Source organism: Limulus polyphemus, unplaced genomic scaffold, assembly GCF_000517525.1.
Source record: "Limulus polyphemus unplaced genomic scaffold, Limulus_polyphemus-2.1.2 Scaffold86, whole genome shotgun sequence".
Classification (NCBI taxonomy): domain Eukaryota; kingdom Metazoa; phylum Arthropoda; class Merostomata; order Xiphosura; family Limulidae; genus Limulus; species Limulus polyphemus.
In genome coordinates this window covers 1,190,385-1,196,202 of record NW_013665696.1, presented here as the reverse complement: position 1 = coordinate 1,196,202, position 5,818 = coordinate 1,190,385, and positions in this window count along the sequence as shown.

The following is a 5,818-nucleotide window of genomic DNA, read 5'->3' as shown; positions in this document are numbered from 1 at the left end:
GCCGTCTCCAGCCATTATTATATTAAGTACGAACTGATAATTTATTACCTTAATTAGCTGACTTTTGGTAAACATCCTAACACGAAAGAAACGAATAATATGTTTTCCTAACCTATTCTAATAATTAGGGCATCTCAGTACCTCCGGTTCATACGCTAAAATCGACGTTCGATACCCGTGTGTCGCTTTAGGCTTAAACATAAAAAATAATTATGGCCTAACGAATTGTTTCAAATTTAACTTCACCAACTCTAACTCATGTTAACTCTAAGATGGCCAGGTGGTTAGGGCACTCGGCTCGCAATATGAGGGTCGCGGGTTCGAATCCCCGTCCCACCAAACATGCTCGCCCTTTCAGCCGTGGGGGCGTTATAATGTGACGGTCAATCCCACTATTCGTTGGTAAAAGAGTAGCCCAATTAGTAGCTAAATTAGGGACGGCTAGCGCAGACAGCCCTCGTGTAGCTTTGCGCCAAATTCAAACAATTAACTCTACTCGAAAATTCTCATGATATTAGCAAATTATTAAATATTTTGATATTTATTACACTCTTAAATATAAAATGTTTATTTCACTATTACTTACTACACCTATATAACACACTTGGTCATAAAGTATTTCCTCTGCTATAATTAGTACAATTTTTCGCATTATACTTTATTCTAACCTCCACGAGTGATTAATTAAATATATTTTTATACTTGTAATTTGTTGGTAATGTTAGACGGCGCGCCATACATTTTGAACAGTGTCAACAACGTTGTCGAACGCTAGCTAAATTTTAAACGCTGCGTCTACTTAATTTGTTATAAATTTTTAAGTAGAATTTCCCCAACTGATGTATTTCTTCTTCCGTTATTCCTTGCAAATATTAATTTCTCATTAACATGGCAATCAGTATATTATTTAACATGAAGTAATGTCATTTTTGATAGACGTTTGATTTAGTATTATCCTCACCATATGGCTGACAACATATGATCCTGCCTATTTTTCTCATCAGGATGATGTCCGGTTACAAAAATTGTAAACATATTTGTACCTGCAGTGATCAAATCGATGATTCCTCAAGTTATTGTAACACTAAAGGGAAGGCAGCTAGTCATCACCACCCACCGCCAAATCTTGGGCGACTATTTTACCAATTATTAGTGGGGTTGATCGTCAAACTATAACGCCCCCACGGCTGACAGGGCAAGCATGTTCGATTGCGAGTCGAGCGCCCTAACCACCTGGTCATGGCAGGCTCATGTACATGAAAGTCACATGCAAACTTTTTTACCAATATATGTATTTAGAGTTAAAACTAGGGCTATTTAGGTCAAAATTTAGGGGCATTGAAAGATGTTTCAAATCCATTTCAAAGCATATTAGTAAAATCGTTCAATTAGACCTAGTAACTATTAATGCTGTTTGGAAATAAAGTAATTGTTAGTAATAAACAAGATTATTCAAAGTTATTTTAAATTAAGACCAGGTTATTAAATGATAAGACCAAATTAGTTACCATCATCCATCTGTAGATGTAGGTGATAATATCTTAACCATATATCTGATGGCTTTCTGATATTATAAAACTATCAATCGTATCTAAATTATTTCCAGCTCAATTCACTTCTACGATAACATTATTTATTTACACAAAGTCAAGGTTGACATTACCATTATAGTTCTACATCCCAAGACGACTGGAAAAATAATACAATATACGTATCAGGAACCACGATAGTGGTTCATAATAAGAATCGCACAAAAATATGCTCAAACTCTAATAGAACATTCGGGCAAAAAGCACCCAAACAACACTCTAAACCTTCCTTTTCAACAATTAAACCACCCAAGCATTAATAATAAGCAAAAATGTGATTTCACGATTGTAGACAAAATTAAAATTGGCCCATTTGCTCACATTAATATTATTGTTGTTTCACAAGCCTACAGCCTATATGAAGCGTTGCAAATGTCCATGACCTATTTAAAAGTTGATTATTTTTCATTGAAAGTTGATTTACGTGGTTATAAATACATAATAGGTGCAATGTTATTCTGAGCGGCTGTTTTTGTACCCGACGTGTGTTAAATGCGTGTTTACACGAAACCTCAGGCGCAAAGCCACCTGGCTCAGTAAATAATTACTTTAAAAGACACGAAACTTTATTTAAAGCGGTGTTTTAGACGTATTTGTTTTATTTAAAAAGGCTGCTTTTCTACTGGTAAAATATTATACACTCTTAGTGGGGGTTGTGTCTTATTTTAAGCATATATTTGCCCATTGCTGTGCATTAAAAAAGCCAACATAGAAAATAATTCAAAATTAAGAATTTAAAATCTACAAATAGTGATCGAAAGTAAAGTAAGCAAACAAAGCTGGAGATCTACTGCTGACAGTTTGTTCAAGCTACAAATCCCTATTATGACTGCACTATAAGATTATTGCAAGTGATATCTACTGTACTGTGGGATCACACAAGAATTTTGGAAAACAACTGAAAAAGTAGTGTTAAACTTATTTCGTCCTCCTTAATATTGTCATGCCGCGAAATTTTCTAAGTCCTTTTCTAAGCCATAAAAAAACGGTGTTTATCTAGCGTGTGCGTTAGTTGGAAATTACAACTCGTGCATTTTCTAGCACATTAATTGGAAACTGCAAAGTGAAAGATTTCCGATTTTGCTGTTGCATATCGTTACTCGAGTTTGCTGTCTCTACGTGGATTTCCGCCACTACATTTCAGTATCTTTTTAACAGTGGACGATTAACATAGAAGATTTTCCTACTCAGACGACGGTGGCGAATTATCATTCTGTTTTTTATACTTTGCTGAAATCATGAGTGCTTATTCAGTATTTGTTACCACTGCATATAGCAGTATTTCATATAGCTGTTATTATTTTTAAATAGATGGTGTTAAGGTATAGGTTATAATTGTTGTTGATAATTGGTGACTTACGGTAAGTACGTTGCTGTTGTCTATTTTGCATGCATTATTTGTCTCGCCTTATTCTAGCAAACATGTGTACACAGCAGGCTGTTGAAGAACATACATAGATGCCATGTAGACATAACAAAGTAAGCGTCTTACTGCATCTGCTTACATTGCATTAATCTGTGTTGTATTATCTTAGGTGAAACATTATTCCGTTCTGATGAGATTGCTTTGTTGCTGCTCATCTTTTGTTACATTAAACTATGACATTAATGGAAGCCGGTCATTAAATCTATGCTGATACAATCTTTGTCTTCAAGGGGGGTCCTTTATAGGCAACTTTACATTTTGTTTGTTGTGGTTGCATACCAGTATATGTATTTATTCTTTGTTATACATTTGTTATTTATTTTGAATAAGAACTGTAGACATGGAGTCAAAATAGGGATTTGTAAATTGAGAAAATAATGTAAACACTATTCCTAGCCTTGTTTGTTTACTTTTTTTTAGTCCCTAGTTGTACGCTTTAAAATATAATTTTTTGCATTTTGATTTAACTTGTTTCTCTACGCGTCCTAGTGGCACAGCGGTATGTCTGAAGACTTACAACGCTAGAAACCGGGTTCCGATACCCGTGGTGGGCAGAGTACAGATAGCCCATTGTGTAGCTTTGTGCTTAACTACAAACAAATTGTTTCTGTACTTTTTTGATGATCTCCATTCTCCCCTTTTTAAATTAACAATTTTTACTACTCTTGTTTATATATAATTTGTGAAAATTTTAAGACTTATTGTAATTGTTTAGGGAAGACATATACAGTTATACTGCGCATGTGCTATTGATGCTAATGTCGTACTCTGAGATGAACTGGATATTTTGGGAAGTATTTCCACCTTTCCAATAAACTACTAACGTGCTTCATTTTCATACATGCGCACAGGTACCGCGATTGGTTCTTTGTAATGTTGGAGGGGGAGGAGAAATATTGATAAATAATAGGTTTGTGGTGACGTATCTCTACAAAAGTTCATTAAGACGACTTTTGATTTTTTATACCTATATAATTTAATTACTTGATACAGGTCCAATGAGAAAACTTTACAACCTAACACCTATCTCTCAGCTGTCATAAAATACACACTAAAACATAAATAACGAAACAAATTTTACGCCAATACGATAGTGTTCTGAATTAAGTTAGTTATTTAGTTTCGAATATTTGTGGAATGTTACTCAAGAGTTACCTACGCGCTGTACCTAATTTCGTTCTAGTCGCCTCTACAACACACCCAAAACTCTAAAGTATAGAGGGGAATGTTTTTCTTTCGTTTTTTTTTTTGCGTTTATGGGACTCGAATGTTAGATCCAAAAATATGTAGTTCTGCACACGCCAGTGGACCATTCTCGATCACAACATCTACCCTAGTGAGTAAATAAAGAGATCAAAATAAGCCAAAGCTTCTAGGAGACCAGAGGTTAAGTGGCTTTTCTGAGGAGCAATAACTTCTAGTTTTTAAAACTTGTTAACCTGGTGAAACGTTGTAACTAAATGTATTGTACTCCGTATATCCGACAATAAACAAGTTTTACAGAACAGGGTACTTCCTTTAATTATAATAGCTTCTCATACCTATTATATGTTAAAAAATACAACAGGGTTCTTTCATACATCTTCAGAAGGCGAGATCGTTTCAAGGCTGGCTCCTGTAAAAAGATAACATTTTAATTGTTTAAAAACTGCTTGGGGGGGGGGAATTTTAGCTAGCCCAAAAAAGTGGTGGTAACAATATAATGCTCAGCTACTTGACTCTTTGTCAGCTGTAATACGCCAAGAATGAGATATTGAATTACCTTCACAACCAACAGTAGTCTTAAACTACAAAGGCGGTTTGTGTCTCTTTGTATGTTACTTCGTAACGCAAGTTTTCCAGCTTCCTCACCTCTGATCCTAATGAAACTTTCAAGGGTCTGGGAAAATGCCACAGAAGGATTGTAAAAAAACCGTTATGTTATTTTTTCCCTTCATTTTTACGAGCCAGTTAAAATTTCCGCTTTGGTCGATGAATGACGCACACGCACGCCGTCCCGCCATTCCTGTGAAACCACATAAATAAATGCCATGCTTAGTGCGGATACTTTAGCTGAAAAACTGATATTATAAGATTCAATGACGTCATACAGATTAGTAACAGCTTGCTTTTCCTCATCTTCGACGTTTAGAGGTCTACGCTCGACTATTAATAGCTTTAAATGACGTCAGAAGATAAGTTAAAAGTTCGTTTTACGTACCGTCTTACTGTGTAATTTCTAAGCTGAACATAGTTTTTAATGGTCTTATCAAACGCTTGCAATGTGTGACTTGATGATAATCCAAAATGTAGCACAATAAAACTTTAAAATATCTCTGAGCTTTAATATCTTCTTCCCTCCAAAAACAAGTGTTATAACCTGTTTAAAAAAATAAAAATAAAAATTGCAAGGCTTCTGCATAATACAATACGTAAAAAAATACTCGAGTAAAGTTATACAAAAAATGGGTACAAATTATAGATGGTAGACCCTAAAATAGAAAATCCAGCGTTTATTTGGTTTGGTTTGTTTTAAATTTCGCGCAAAGCTAAACGAGTGCTATCTGCGCTAGCCACATACTTTAGCAGTGAAAGACTAGAGGGAAGGCAGCTAGTCATCACCGCCCACCGCCAACTTTTGGACTACTCTTTTACCAACGGGCCTATAAATTTTACAGAAACAAACGAGGCAATTACGACTTAAATACGGGATCATTATCACCTAATTTGGCCTCTTTTTTAATTGACAGTTATTTTAGTTATCCCTAAAAACTTAAGTTTACCATTAGCCAAATATACTACAAGTTTCTGTACTTCAAAAAAA